At 43.2% G+C, this 16,764-nt stretch overlaps 1 protein-coding gene across 2 annotated transcripts in view; it reads left to right on the forward strand.

Annotated features, from left to right (window-relative positions):
* The first annotated feature begins 9,462 nt into the window (after positions 1–9,462).
* LOC143721242 (uncharacterized) overlaps positions 9,463–16,764 on the forward strand; it is a 44,785-nt gene continuing 37,483 nt past the window's right edge. For both annotated transcript variants that reach the window (XM_077211527.1, XM_077211528.1), the window contains exon 1: positions 9,463–10,217. The gene's annotated coding sequence lies outside the window, so the exon portion shown is untranslated. The remainder of the gene's footprint in view (positions 10,218–16,764) is intronic.

Consider the following 16,764-nt stretch of genomic DNA (forward strand, 5'->3'; position numbering starts at 1 on the left):
ACACAGTCCCTGCATGCACTCTCTCCTGAACTCTAGCACCCTGAGCTCTGCACCTTTGATGCTCTAGAGAGATGGTAGCCATGAATATAGAACATGTCTTCAATGACCTGGTTCAGCCTAACCATTTGTAAAATGACATTTTTAAACCACCACACTACCTTAAGGACTGACTCTGCACCTAAACCAATGCTGATGTCTTGTGGGCTGAGTCAGATGGTCTTGTCTGTGACATCCAATTTGGTGAGCTGCAGGGCAGTCATATCATGGAGGACTTCTCTCTTTATGAAGCGTCTGAGTAGACTCTGTCAAAAGACAAACACAAAAATGTCCGGTGCGGCACATTAATCACATACATCAAATTGTCTGATTTTGACGCACAATGCATCCACTATTTTTTACACATACTAATCACAAACTCCACATTGACAAAACATATCAATTGAGCCCAATCAGTGGTGATTATAATGTTAGAGAGCAACTCACCCCCTACCAGAGTCTTACTGCACCTACATTTCCGGTTTGAAAAATGCGGCAAAAGGAGGCGTTGCCTAGCGTACCGAGGGACGCGAGGGGGGAGTGGGGGCCTCAACAGTTCCTTGCTATTCCAACTCGCTACGAAGTTGTGGCCGAGACTGGGCGCCATACTGGCTGACACAGTAGCGATGCCCGATTCAAATTCAAGTACTGTGTAAAGTTTTAACCTGAAGAGGGCACCACACTAACGGTTTTTGGTAGAAAATTTACTAAAATGTACTAAAATACCAAAAATAATTACCAGACATGTAGACATAACTATCAGACACTTATTTATACAGTTTATCAGCAAAGAAAAATGATTTGGGGGTGAGTTGCACTTTAAGTAAATTATTACCATCATCGACTCAATCAGGTCCTTCAGAAGGAATGGAAGCACAGGCTCATCTGTCTGATATTTTTTCAGGAAGGGAGTGAAGGTCCTGGCGAGTGCCGTGTAGAACTGCAATTTGGCCAAGATGAGTGGATCCTTCATGGCTGCTGCAACTGTGTCATAAGATGCTGACAGAGAGGCAGGACATTTCATCTTAGCCATATATTACAAAAACTATGACAAGGCCACACCAGCACCAGGGTTAGGACACAGTCACAGACCTATTCACTGCATTTAAGAACGGCCTACCTATTCCAGGGTTCGAGAGTTTCTTTGATTTCACTGCTTCCATGTACAAGAGCAGTGATGGCCAGACTTCCAGGGCTCTCTCCACAACCGGAAGGTTTTCCACCCAACGATGGGCACAGAAAGAAAGGGGGAACACACTAGACTTGGTTACTGTGATGTAATCCTCTCTCCTGGCAGTCACATTGAGGAACAATATGTGCATTGCTTTCAGCAACTTGTCCTGCTGCCATGCAGTGAACCCACACTTGAATGCGTTGTGTAGCGTGTGTAGGCCACAGCTCCCTTCACAAATGAGCTGAGCACCTGAATATTTCGTTGCAAAACTTAATATTAGAAACCTAAATTCATATTTTGTATCACATGGAGATTGTTTTGTACTGCATATGTTGCACCCATGCATAATTTTTTGCTCTGTAGTACTATGAGATTGTTTGTTCAATGTAAAGTGCACTACAAATAAAATCCATTATTATAAATATTAATAGATCACTGTGATGAGGGGGGCGTGGTTTTGCGGAGTTTGCAACGGGAGAGTGAGGGAGGAGCCGAGCAGTAAGTAGGTCAAGTGCAAAATGACGAACACCTGTGTCCGAGAGAGAGAGAGAGAGAGAGAGAGAGAGAGAGAGAGAGAGACCGGGGACTCGTATCAACACTCGCGACTTGCTGGCTGACAAATGGACTGAGTATGTACGACGGAGAGAGCTTTATGAATGGAATGAGTTTACACATCTGGAAGATTTTGATAAAAGTGGATTGAGAGCTGAACCAGCAGGAAAGAGTGTCTTTAAACTGTGCTGTAGAGACTTCTACGGTGAAGGGGCATGTGGCGCACCTTTTCTTTATTTTGTTTCATTTTTAATAAAGTATACGAGTCCCCGTTATGCTGACCCTTGTCTTCTTTCATCCCTACACTGAACCTTCGTTACAATCACATTCACACTCACCCACAAACAGTAATAGCATTCTAAACTGCTCACCTCCATACTGCTCAGCGTGATCTTTTTGGAAAAGGTCGAAGAGTTTCCAATTCACACTGGGCCCATCCATTTAGATGTACACCAAGTCCCTGAGGTTCAGTCTGTCCATACATTCCTGAAAAAAGGGTTGCATTTGATTACTCAAGATAAGAGGACTGGATGAGCACATGTTAAGGGAAATAACTAATTGGTCATGTAATATTGCAGTTACAGAAGAGTATATGCACACAAGTTGAGTCTATCAATATAAATGGATGAGCTTTTAAAGTAAAAAATGAGTATCCTTTCTTGGAGATGAGACAGCAGGTCTTGTGCAGTGGAATGTCCCATAAACTGAGAGACCAGATATCTGGACTGAATCTGTCCCTCGTTCCAGAAGCGGACGTGCACATCCAGCTGTTTGTTTTTCGTAGTCTCGTTGAGACTCTCATCAAACATCAGAACAAACTGCGATTTGTTGACTTTCGACACCAGTTCTTCTTTGATGTGAATAGCTAAACCAAACTTGGCTATGTAAGCTGTTTTGTCGGGACCACAAGTAAATGTTTTAGCGATGTTGGAGTCAGGAAACAAGCACTTGAAAAGCTCTGAGATACCCTCATTTCCATTGTAGGACTGGTGTTTAGCGATTGTGTTAAGAGTCCACAACACCTCGGCTTTCATTGTTGGTGTGGACCCAAAAGCTGTGCGCAGATCCACTCTAGTTGCGTTCGTAGCTGGAGGGTCTGCAGTGCTAGCAGCAAGCTGGCTAACCTTAGCTCCTGCTGCCGCTTCAGGCACATTAGCAGCTAGCTGGCTAACATTAGTTGGTTGAAACACGCAGACAATGGAAGGAGTTTGTTTTTGTCCCTTGCGAGCGTTCATGTGCTTGGACGACTTGGCATGAGACTCTAATGCCTTCATTCCCATTGTACCTAGCTGAATCCTTTTTTTTTGCATATGGTGCAAGAAGCCTCATTTACTGAAGGCATCACGTGTTCGCAGTATTTTGTACTGAGACCCGGGGCTGTGTTGTGTTCTCCATTATTGGTTCCGCCACTATTTATTTATACTACGTTATTTAATCAAAATAATCATGGTTGACAAATGAAACTTATGAGGAAAAATACAATATGGAGAAGTTACATACAACACAATTTTTAAGACCCAGAAATCAAAATTCAAGACTTTTTAAAGGGGCTATGTGTAGCTTTTTACTTAAAAAAATCTTTAAGATAGGGTTTTCATTTGTACATTTATGAGCCAACCATAATGTAATAGAAAGAATGACACCTTAATGTCCACCACGGTTGCCTCTATCAGCTTGTAGGTTCAATTGTGTGGGGAGGATTCGGGTTCCAATTGGCGTGAAAATTCACAAAATGTGACGTTCATGCGCGTTCTCCTCTACTTGGGCTTACATCCGGCATTCGCTAGCTGTAACGTTAGTGTTTCAAATGGACTCTGCAGACAGCAAGAAGCGACCAGCCTCCAGCACAATCCAGACACCCACGGAAACTCCTCGTAAGTAAAAAAAAAAAAAAAAAAAAAAGCCTCATCTAGTGCAGCCAAAATAGAGAGTGACCGGCGTCGGGCAAAGACAAGACAAGAGTCAACATCGGAGCGGCATTTGATTCTTGGAGGGAGCACCGGTCAGCGCTGGGTATAAAAACAGACCCCAAGCTGGCTTTCTTTATTACTGCAAAGGTAAGACATAGTTACAAATCTCTGGTTGCTGTGGTCATGCTCATACGAGCGTGCGCACAGAGAATGAGCATGAGACTGGCTGCAGTTTCTCTAATGGCCACTGGTGTCAGTAACGGTTAGAAATTTCAGAACCTACACAATGCTCCTTTAAAGGGCACCTAATATGCCCCTTTTTACAAGATTTAATATTGGTCTTGGGTGTCCCCGGAATGTATTTGTGAAGTTTCAGCACAAAATACCCAACAGTAAATTTATTATAACCATTTGAAAATGTCATTTTTGGGGCCTGAATATCCTCGCCCTGACTTTGGATGAGGGCGTAACTTGCATACCTATGGCAATAAACAGTCGGTAGAAGCAGAATGGCTGAAAGTGAGAGACCCGCTGTTTTTTATGGCATTCAGCCGTACATGTTTGAACCGGAATCAGACCCAGGTGATGAAGAGACTCCGGCAGAAGAAACACAAATGAGAATGGACCAGGACGTCTCGGAATGGTTATTTGATACATGTATGTACTTATAGAGTTGTAATCGCGTCCCCTTTGCAATTATGGATGTGCAACACACACACACACAGACACACACAAACTGTGATAACGTTGGCGCAATTTTTTGAAACTACAAACAGAAAAACTGTGATAACGTTTGCTACGTACAAACGAAATTACATTTATGTGATGTTTCTGTCTGCACGCCAATATCCCTCGTTCTACAGCTTTGTGTCGATGTGCTGGCCTTTGTATAAAGATAGCAATTTTGATGTCTTGTCTTTACAGAAAACATGCAAAGTTTTTTATACAATATGTTTAAAAAATATATTTATAAACTTGTGTGGTTACACACTATACAAATAAGGTTTAAATTATATACACAGACATCCTACGACGACGACAACAACTTTAGACGCATTTGTTGTTGAATTGGCTGACATCGACTGAAATGACTATTTGCTCAAAAATCATAAAATACACTTACTTCTACTGGAGGTGACGTTGGATCGCGAACAGTAGGCAACGATCCACACTTGAGGATTAACTTTGAAGCAAGACCTGATTTGAATTGACCCTCGTTCACAAAACAGTCAGTCAGAAAATGATTTGTGCAAACATAAACGTATTTTGGAAGTTTAAGTGGCGCCTTTCCTTCGTAAATAAAATTTTCAGTGGCTCTGATGTCGGAAGTAAGTGAAAACTACTATGTACATTATTACATCCCACCACAGAACACTTATGTTTCTTAAGGCCTCATTATGCTTCTGCGTCAACTCCACGGCGTAGCTACGCCGTCACTCCTACGGCGTCTTTGCCGTTTTATGGTTTAGCGTCAGGTTGAGTTGCATCGCGGTGCATCTGACCAATCACAGCCCTTGTGGTCTGCGTCGACTCGACGTGTAGTTACAATTTTTTGGAGGTGCACGTCGAGCTACGGCGGAGAGGTCCGCGGCGACGCAGAGGGGTCTGCGGGGGTACGCCGTCGATTCGACGCAGAAGCATAAAACAGGCTTTAGGAGACATTTTCGACAAGGCAGCACAAATCGTCAGAACACCGGCTGTCGTTGAAACAATGGAGGATGGTGTACAGATCACCGAGGGCGGGGTCTATGCTCACATTTACATTTACATTTAGTCATTTAGCAGACGCTTTTATCCAAAGCGACTTACATTTGAGGATTAAACCAAGCGAGTCATCGTGGAGAGGCAAAAACAACGCAAGAAGTGCTCAGAATACAAAGTTCAAACATTGCTCAGAGTAGCATAAACCAGACAAGCGAAGATTTCAAGAAAAAGGTTTTTATTTTTATTTTTATTTTTTTTATGTTAAGTGCTCACGGAAGAGATGAGTTTTCAGTTGTCTTTTGAATGCTGTCAGGGATTCTGCATTACGGACGAGGGTGGGTAGGTCATTCCACCAGCATGGAACCGTGAATGAGAATGTTCTGGACAGTGATTTTGTGCCTCGCTGTGAAGGCACCACGAGCCGTCGCTCCTTGGCCGATCATAGGCTTCTGGTAGGGGTGTAGACCCGTAGGAGCGAGTGAAAGTAGGAGGGAGCTGAGCCGGTGGACAATCTGTAAGCAAGTGTCAGCGCCTTGAACTTGATTCGAGCAGCGAGTGGTAGCCAATGCAGGGAGATGAACAGCGGAGTGACGTGGGCCCTTTTGGGCTCGTTGAAGACAAGACGAGCAGCAGCATTCTGGATCAATTGTAAGGGTTTAGTTGCACATGATGGAAGACCAGCTAGAAGAGCATTGCAGTAATCAAGCCTAGAAATAACCAGGGCCTGGACAAGAAGTTGTGTTGCATGCTTAGTTAGGAAAGGCCTGATCTTCCTGATGTTGTGCATTGCAAACCTGCATGATCGAGCTGTCTTTGAAATGTGGTCTGTGAAGGTTAGCTGGTCATCAAAGATTACTCCAAGATTTCTGACTGACCTTGATGGGGTGATTGAGGATGAGTCTAACTGGATAGTGAAGTCGTGCTGTAGAGACGGATTGGCAGGGAGAACGAGAAGCTCAGTCTTTGCCAGATTGAGCTGCAGGTGATGTTCCTTCATCCATGCCGAGATGTCCGCCAGACAGCTAGAGATACGTGCAGCTACTGTGGGATCGTCTGGTTGAAATGAGAGGTAGAGCTGGGTGTCATCAGCATAGCAATGGTAAGAGAAACCATGTGCCTGTATGATGGGTCCCAGTGATGTGGTGTAAATGGAGAAGAGGAGGGGTCCAAGGACTGACCCCTGGTGAACCCCTGTGGTCAGTCGATGTGCTTTGGATACCTCGCCTCTCCATGCGACCCTGAATGACCTACCTGTGAGATAGGACTCAAACCAGTGGAGGGAATATCCAGTGATGCCCAGTGATGAGAGGGTGGACAGAAGGATCTGATGATTCACAGTGTCGAAGGCAGCAGACAGGTCTAGGAGAATGAGAACTGATGATTTGGAAGCAGCTTTGGCGATCCGCAGGGCTTCTGTGACTGAAAGTAATGCGGTCTCGGTCGAATGCCCTTTCTTGAAGCCAGATTGGTTAACATCCAGCTGGTTATTCAGAGACAGGAAAGATGATACTTGGTTGAAAGCAACTCGTTCAAGTGTTTTTGCAATGAAAGGTAGGAGAGAGACAGGTCTGTAATTCTCTAGAAGTGATGTGTTTAAAGTTGGTTTTTTAAGCAGTGGGGTTACCCGAGCCTGCTTAAATGCTGTAGGAAAAATGCCAGTATGGAGGGATGAGTTGATGATGTGTGTGAGTGCTGGTAGAAGTGTGGGAGAGGTGGCTTGTAGAAGGTGTGAGGGGATGGGGTCTAGAGGGCAGGTGGTAGGATGACTGGAGAGGAGAAGTTTAGATACTTCTTCCTCGGTTAGAGGAGAGAAGGAGGAGAGAAGGTTATTGGCTGTGGGAGAGGTTGGACTAGGTTCCTGTGTGTGTGGAGGAGAGAACTGACTGCTAATGGTTGTTGTTTTGTTAGTGAAGAAGTTAGCAAAATCATCAGCAGTTAGCGAGGAGGTGGGTGGTGGTTGAGGTGGACAGAGGAGAGAGTTGAATGTCTTGAAAAGTGTTCGTGTGTTAGAGGCGGAGTTGATCTTGTTATGGAAATATGAAGATTTTGTGGCGTGAACATCAGCAGAAAAGGAAGAGAGCAGAGATTGGTACATACTCAGGTCAGATGTATCTTTTGATTTGCGCCATTTCCTCTCCATTGCCCTGAGTTTAGTCCGGTGTTCCCGAAGAACCTCAGATAACCAGGGGTTAGAGGGGGTAGCGCGTGCTGGCCTGGAGGAGAGAGGGCAGATAGTTTCTAAAGAAGAAGTTAATGTGGAGCATAAAGTATCCGTTGCGGTATTCACATCTAGAGATGAGAATTGTGAGGGTGAGAATTGTGAGGGCGTTTCAAACCACGTCGGTGGGGCTTGCGCAATTCTACGTCACATTGCACCGAATCTTAGAACAGCTCGTTCTGAGACAGTGCTTATTATTTATTGAGATTGTAAAAAAAACACTACAAAACATCATTCTAGGTTGGTTTTGCTCACACACTGCCAACACACATTTATGTTCAAACACCATGTAAAAGTACATTTTGCATAATAGGTGCCCTTTAAAGTCTTTTTAAGGTATTATTTCCAAATTAATAAATTCATTGCTTTTAATGCTTTTTAAGACCCCGCGGGAACCCTGTTAAAACACACCAACAAGAGGAACACTCTGGGACTGGCAACATGAACAGTCTCAGACTCTTGGAAGAAAATTTCTTCTTGCAAACAGCCTCACCTCATCTCTCTCTCTGGCCCTGCTTAAATACTTGATCCTCTTGTCATTGATGAGGAGCAGCTGGTAGGTCCCATCGCCTAGATTAGGACAGGGAGGAGCACAGGAAATTGGACAGAAGCAGGCTGTTGGGTCCATGGGCAGCACACACAATACATCAATGATAGACACTTACAATTTATTGTAAAACACAAATGCTTACGTCCTGGAATGTAACACCATACATGCATGCACACATAGGTGTCAAATTTTCCAGTCCTCCAACCAGTCTCATTGCAAAAAAGGTGATTCATTCAGAAAGTCATAAAGGAAAAAAAAGCAGGAACAAACTATGGCACTTGAACTAGTGCCTGAATTTGAACTCATGTAACCGTTACTTGCACCATGTGTGGGGCATCGTTTTTTCGCATTGAGCTAAATGCCCTTGCCCTCACAACACAGCCTGACTCACTTTTCCTGACTGTAAACATTTTCAAAATGCATGCTAACAAAAAATGTCATGCTGATGATTACTAAAAGCGAAATAACATGGGCAAACAAAATGTATTTTGAATGGTTAGTCAGAGGTATCCCTCTAGCTTATTTGGCTTTGTTTAATTGTTAACCTTACCTTCAATATCAGTGAGGTAACCCTCAATCCAGTTGCTGTATCCTCTTAACAAAACAGCTCGTGGGATTCGGCATCCATCCCATTTTTCCACATCCAAGAGTGTAAATCGCGGCAGCAGCTCCAGGTTGGTAGTCCAAGGCATTGTTGTTTATCTTTACTTCCGGGTTTCATCCCACCGGAGCCTCTCTTTCGATTTCAAAATGGCGACTGCGTGAAATCAGCAAATTGGCTGGGCCAACCTGAAGCTTTTTACATTTTACTTTTTTTTTTATTTCATCATAAGACAAACATTTTAAGACCATGTAAGATTTTGGTGCGGATTTGAAATATGTCAATAAAATTTGAGGGTGGCAAGCATTTTATGAGATTTCAGGGTTTCCCAATTTAATTCGATTAGGCGTTACGTTCTGTAACATCCCCTCCCTCACGACGTTGGCGCAAGTAGTCAGACAGGATTTTCCCATTCGTTGCAATTAAGGCCGCCGAGTGAAATTACTTTCTTTGAAAGGGAATTCGCAATAAACGCAGAATAACAATTATGTTCTTTGTGATCAAATTTAAAAGGTATATACAGTTCAGCCAAACGGCATTTTAATGTTCTATAAGTAATCTCCTCACCCACCCAAAGTATAGTTGGCACCACTCACTCCCTGACGCGAATTATTTGTCATACACAGAAAAAATACGTATAAATATGCCTTAAGGACTGTACACAATTTGAAAAATGTTAATACAAGTCATGATATCAAACAGGGGTTACTGTGTTGGGGAATTTCATTTGTCTCATACATGTCTTATACATGAGTCTGAATGCTGTAATGCCAAGCAGAAAAACTAGGTCACAGGGCACATGAGGACATCGACAAGAGAGTGGAAAAGTACCCAAAAAACATGTATGAAATCATTTTTTTTAAAAAGCGCATGCGTTAAGGTCTTGCCACCAATAAGAAAAAGGCATTGATGCAGTCAAACTTTCTGTCAAAATGATGGATGGTGACCTTTGATCTAGTTCCGCCCCTTGCGGTTAAACTTTCTGTCAAAATGATGGTGAAAGTAGGTTTGATCGTTTGAAGTTAGTTTGGTCAAGAAAAAAGGGCGTGAGACAGATAAGTTTGAGATGTATTGGCTTTGATGGTGACAGTTAGTTTGATCGTTTGAAGTTAGTTTGGCGACAGGCCAAGGAGGAGCAAGTAGAAAAAGATAACTGTATGAGCGCTAATTGGACACCTAACGATAAGAAAAAGGAATAAGACCTGAGCGCTGGCCCTTGTGAAGTCAGATGCCTGGCCAGCGTCTCACTTTGTTGAACTGCTCAATAAAGTTATTTTCTTCTGAGACCTGAAACCTGGACTCTGAAAGATTTCTTCTGAGAACCGAACCAGACTTGGAAAATTTGGACCGAAGACGAGAATCTGCCACGACATAATTGGAGAGCGCCAGCCAGGAGCTTCGAGAGGGGAACAACCGTGGTGGCAGCCCCTGGCGGAGACCACACGAATCAAAAGGTCGACCAAAATAACAAGGTAAGCAGTTTTTTCTTAATTTGTTTTGTGTGGTCCCTGACAGAGCAGTCATCTTGGTTGGTAACTATTTTAACATATTCTGTTAAATTGAACCCTGCCGTAAAACGAACCTAAAAAAGAATAGATCAAAATTGCAAGCAAGAAAAATATAGGTTCTGGGTCAGAAGAAGAAAAAACGCATACATGTGCATGGGTGAATGTTAAATAACCTGTAAGAAGGGCTACAGGGGGTAAAATCACAAGAAGGGCTGTGTTTTACCTGAGTGAATGTTAAATAACCTGTAAGAAGGGCTACAGGGGGTAAAATCACAAGAAGGGCTGTGTTTTACCTGAGTGAATGTTAAATAACCTGTAAGAAGGGCTACAGGGGGTAAAACCACAAGAAGGGCTGTGTTTTACCCGAGTGAATGTTAAAAACCCTATAAGAAGGGCTATAGGGGGCAGATCACAAGAACGGCTGTTGTTAAGTGTAAAAGTGGGCCGGCTGAGGGATAGCGTAAAAAGTGGAAGATCTGCAGAGAGAAAAGAGAGAACGTTGAATTACAAATATATTAGTTTAATAAAAATATTGATCAAAACAGGTGATTAATTTAAAGAAAAAGTTAAGAGAATAGGTAAACATTCCCCAGATAGAGAGAACGGGTGCCTTCTGACTGTAGAAGCAGACCGAGTGGCCTTGCAGTCAAACTGGGCACACTGCCAAAAGAGCGCCTGAGCTACTGATAAGACACAGACTGAGTTAAGATAGAGAGAACGACAGCAACAACAGCAAAATTGTGATTATAATAAAATAAATTAAAAGTAGCACCATAAATATGAAATAAAAAAGCAGAAATTATTTGGAAAATTGAATGGATGATAAAAATCAAATTAGTGAACAAAAAGTACAAAGATATAAATATCAGAGAACAAGAAATATTCCAAGAAATTGGTTGTGTCGACTGTTTGGCCATTTGCCAGACTGTAAGTGCTGTGATCCAGATATAGAAACACAGTTTTTGCTGGACAAGAACTGAGTGAAGAAGCATTGTTTTTGCATTTGGTATATTATATCAAATAATGAGTGAAAGTATGTGTATGTGTGTGAATGAATATACTTACAAACTAAGTGTATCTGAGTTGAGATAAAGAAATAAGGAGGGAGAGAAGTGACAGAGAAGGAGAGCTTTTTATTCTTTGACATCTTATAAAAAAATAAAAAAAAATAAAAGAAGGACACAAGTGGGCCAGAGTGAGAGATCATTATGAGGCAGAGGAGAAGAGAATACAGAGAAAGAAAGGATGAAGATGATTTTAAACAGGCATTAAAGCTAACCAAAGGCATTAAGAATCACTTCTGGCTAGAAAGTGAGTTTATAGATAACGAAGGGCAGAGACAGGAGTTAACAGACCAAGGGAAAAGTGAGCTCTTTAAAAAATTTACAAAGATTACAAACTTGGATCAGCTTCAGAAAGAATGGACCTTAGTGGATTGGCGTAATGTGACTAAAAAAACGATAACTGTTGAAACCCTGAGACCACACCTGAACAAATTTAATCTTCCAAAAAACAGCCTTTTGGACTCACAGTTCACTGCATTAGAAATAAAGATTGACCCAATATTAATCCCGTATCTGAAAAGGAAGGCATGGAAGCGTTGGCTTAGAGTATTAGGAGTGGCAACTTATCTGAAAAATGTATACATGATGGTGGTTTCATGCATAAGGCTAGTGAAGTGGGAAAGTGACATAATATTTGAGGTTGGAAGGGCAAGAGATATTAGACTGGTGTTAGTGGACAGTTTGACACTGGCAAGATTGATGGTAATGGTAGTTTTGAGAAATAATCCAAGCAGAATTAGTCATCTGTGGGTAGAGATAGGACGAAGCAGAGAGAGACAGACGAAATGTCAGTGACAGCTGAGAATGTCACAGCTCTGGACCAATAGGAAGGGCAAGAGAAGGAATAGAGGGAGGATGCTCTTAAACAAAAAAGAAAAAAAACTTTATTTGATTTATTTGAACCCCTTATATTAGATATCTGCACCAAAGAGGAACTTAACATATTAATAACCATGTGAGAGGGCAATGAGGTGAAATTGACTCCATCTCTTACTTATCTGTATAGGGTGGGAGATATAACTGCACGAGGCCAGTGGTTTGACTAAAACATAGCCTTTTGAATTAATATACCTGGGGGAGAACATAATTTGGCAGCGCAGTACATAGAACAAGCTAGAAGAAGTGACGCGACGCCATTGTCTAAGGTACCAATACAAACCATTTTGAAATATTTTAAGAAATTACACAATTACCTGATGGGTTCAGAAAACGTCTCAGGTTACGTATGTAACCCTGGTTCCCTGATAGGGAACGAGACGCTGCGTTTGAGACGCGGTGGGAACGCTCTGCGTGATTACGTCGTGAAGCACGTGTAAAATCAGTCCAATGGAAGCCCGCTACGACATAGGTGACGTCATAGACCAGGAAACTATAAAGCAACCCTGAAATCAGACCGCGATAGCTTCTGAAAAACCTGAAGCAAGTCGATCAGGGCATGCAGGAAGTATGGCAGGCAAACGCACCGTCTCGTTCCCTATCAGGGAACCAGGGTTACATACGTAACCTGAGACGTTCCCTTTCAAGGGAACTCGAGCTCCGTTTGAGACGCGGTGGGAACCCTATACCCACTACGCCATAGTGACAAATGGCCGTTCTGTGTGAGGTCCTACGCACACTAAGAAGCAAGCAACCTCGCCCCAGGAGTGGAGAGGTCAAGGTTATAAAACCTGACAAATGTATGCGGAGAGGACCATCCTGCCGCATTACACACGTCAAGAAGTTTTACACCGCATTACACACGTTTTTTTTTTTTTTTTTTTTTACTCGACAGGACTTCTTGTCTAAGCTTTATTAGAGATGACGACAGTCCACAGATCTTGCCTACCTCTAACTAGGTTAGTTCCTACTACCCTCCTCGGAGGATCCTAGGAAAAAGCAGGCACCTCGGCACCCTGAAACGGCGAACCGGCAGGGAGACCGAACTGACTGCTCTACGACCCTCCTCGGAGGATCGTATGGGGACGCTGACACCTCGGTGCCCTGAACGGCAAACCGGCAGGGAACAACCGAACTGGCAGCGCTGCAACCCGCCTCAGAGAGTCGCACCCCAGAGGGCGCCGAGGAGAAACGATTTCTCAAAACGGTCCCTACCCCGGAGGGGACCACCCTTAGAAGCCTGATAGCCTCGGCATCAGGTCTTCTTCTTTGTACTCTATGCCAGTTTAAGGAACATAGATTGGTGATGAAGAAACCTCTGGAACGCCGCTGAAAGGTTTAGTTTTCTTGAAAGCGGAGCGTCCAGAAGAACAGACATTTTTATCTTTCTTTTTCTTTATTTTTATATCAGAAAAACGTATACATATAAACATATATATATATATATATATATATATATATTCTCGAATAGAGTCAATGCTGACATCCTCACATTCATCTATGTCCTTAAATACTTTACCCACCAGTACTGCCTAATAAAATGTATTTATTATTAAAGATGGCTGGTGGGTAACGTCGGGGTTAAAAATTATGACGCCGACTCGGGAGAGAGAAAGCTCGCAAGCGTCTCTATAATCCAAGGCACTGTCATACCATGATACTTAATACCCATAACATTACTCTAGTTAGACATTTGGGTATTAAACACATAAAATAGAAACCGGTTTATTCCACAATCTCGACACCTCAGTGTGGAGATAGGGAAAAACCAGTAGTCCCCGACGAGGAGGCTGAGATACAGAGTTTTCCTGTTTTTTTAGATATATTTCATCCAATAAACTCTTTTTATTTTCACTCTCATAATGTTCAGCTGTCCAGTAAATATTTAACTAGCAACAGCATTAGAAAAGCCTGCTTTTAAAAGCTCCTCTTTATTCAACAGAGTTATGAGCTGCCTATTTATTGAAAAATCAAACATCTGCATTTTTCTTAATATTTTTATTTGTTTTGTTCACTTTTTCTTAACAAAACACTAACGATACCAATTCCTCAGAACTGGAAATCGCAGCACACTGGATCTGCAGGTGAAAGCTGAGATAGGGCGGGGCCCGTCCCAACCCACGCTGTCAGATCCGATTTCGAACCCCAAAATGCGAGTCGCCGCCGTGTCTAGGCAACAGCGGGACCCGCGCGGGGAGCGCAAACCGTACCGTCCTCCTCAAAGAACGATCGGCGAGAGCGGAGCGTCTTCATAGATAGACTCATACAATGCTCACAAGCAGCCCCCTCGAGGACTGACTGAGCATGCTCCACTCCCAAACAAGCAACACAAAGCTGATGTGTGTGTCCCCACCCGTATATAACGAGGGCAGGGAACAACACACCGTCTATAATCTTGCTTGCTCGCCATAATAATGATAGATATATTGGGCTTGACAGACAACAATAAATAGACAAGGACAGATATACAGAGAGCGCTTGCTGAAGGTGCAGAAGCTATCGCGGTCTGATTTCAGGGTTGCTTTATAGTTTCCTGGTCTATGACGTTACCTATGTCGTAGCGGGCTTCCATTGGACTGATTTTACACGTGCTTCACGACGTAATCACGCAGAGCGTTCCCACCGCGTCTCAAACGCAGCTCGAGTTCCCTTGAAAGGGAACTAAGTAATTGCGCCTTAACTAATTAAGTGGGGTACAAATAAATAGGTGCTGAAACGATGGCTTCGGTGTCACCTCAAGAAGAGTCCCCCGTAGAACAGCTTGCATCACAATATCCGATATGCAGGGATACAATTAAAAACTTGTCAAAAAAGTGGGGAAAAAGGACCAAAAAATTAAATACTAAGTGGCCAGCAGAGGGAACATTTGATTTGGCTATGTGTAGGGAAATGGGATCTCTGATAAAAAAAATCACAAAGCCCAAGATAAAAGCAAGAAAAGAGAGGAAAAACGGGAAAAGGAACAAGAGGTGTTGAATTTATTTAGAGATGTAGGAGTCCAATCATTTAAGGGAATTAGGGAAAAAATAGGGAAGATGGATAATATGATAGAAACCCCACCCCCTTATGCACCACCCTATGATTTGACTGGTAAACAACTGCCACTAGTGACTGGAACAGTGGCTATAAAAGGCAAAGTGAATTTAGAAAACGAGAATGAAGAAGAAAGACAAGAGGAAGCCAGGAAGGAAGAAGAAAGAAAGGTGAAACAGCACTGTAGAGGAGCAGAGGCTGCAGACATGAGTGATCCTCTAATTTTATCAAGATGGGATGCTATGAGCCGTGAGGGGAGTCAGGGAAGTGACTTAGACCTCAAACACCTGATTGACGCTCACGGAAGCCCTACATTGTCTAACCCGTATTTCCATGCAAGTCAAGCTTTGCAGGAACTCGGAGGAAAGACGGGGAAGAAGGTGGAGGTTGACAGACAACGAGCCAGACTTGACCGAGAAGAAATAGAACGAGATATATGGATAACTAAAGAACAGATCGACCAAGAAGCTGAAGCCATGCGAAGACTCCTAAGAGACTCCTTGGAAAGGGACCAACAGAGACTTCGGGAACATCAAAGACGAAGATCTCATTCAGCCAGCCCTCACAGAGAATACAAGAATGTGTCTGGAACCCTCCTGTCGGAAGAAAAGAGGTAACCCGCAGTGAACCACACTGGAGGAGAGGAGACAATTTGAGAAAGATACCAGCACGCAAACTGAGTACATATAAAGACGAAGAAGAACAACTGGAAGAAGAACCCTTACAATGCCCCATCCTGATCAAAGGACATCAATACGTGCCATGGGCAGGACAAGATCTGGAAGGACTGATAGCCCGCCTCCCTGAACTACATGAAGGAGCTGGCAAATGGATCAGACTGCTGGAAGAAGAGACAATGGGAAAGATACTAGCCATCGGAGATGTCAAGGCCCTGCTGGCAAAGAGCGTTGGAGGTGCAAAGACTAATGAAATCCTTAAAGCCTCTGGACTTGGAGCTACAGTCGATTCAACAAGGATGGATGCCACACCGTTGGACAAGTATAGAGCTGCAATATGGCGGGCTCTTCGAGAGCATTATCAAAATCAGATGGATCCGAAGATGCTAAAAGGGGAACCAATAGGATATGAAGAAAACCTAGTCACCTATGTTCAACGACAGTCAAGAAAATGGAAGCAAGAGCTGGAGAGAGACCCTGAGCGAGATCCAGTAATAACAGCACTGTTCAGATCAGCCATAATTGATGCCATGCCCCCTACAGTGAAAGCCAAGCTGGAAGATGGGGTTGAACTGAGTTCAAAGACATCAAGAGAATTCAGTGAACATGTGTCTGATGCAGTGGAGCAGTATAGGAAGAACGAACAGAGACTGAAGAATCAAGAGAGAGAGCTTCAAAGAAGATTGACCCAACTACAACTGGATGAACTAGTGAATAAGAAAAAGAAAGTTCAAGCTACCATGAGAGAAACTGAAGATCTGTCTGCAGTGATGGCTGCCGTAAACATACCAAGCCAGATACCACAACCACAGGCTGTGCAACAGACAACTCAAGTCCTACAACAAGCACCAGCCAACATGG

The sequence above is a fragment of the Siphateles boraxobius genome, unplaced genomic scaffold, assembly GCF_051911475.1.
Source record: "Siphateles boraxobius isolate OS27281-9 unplaced genomic scaffold, OSU_SipBor_1 65, whole genome shotgun sequence".
Taxonomy (NCBI): domain Eukaryota; kingdom Metazoa; phylum Chordata; class Actinopteri; order Cypriniformes; family Leuciscidae; genus Siphateles; species Siphateles boraxobius.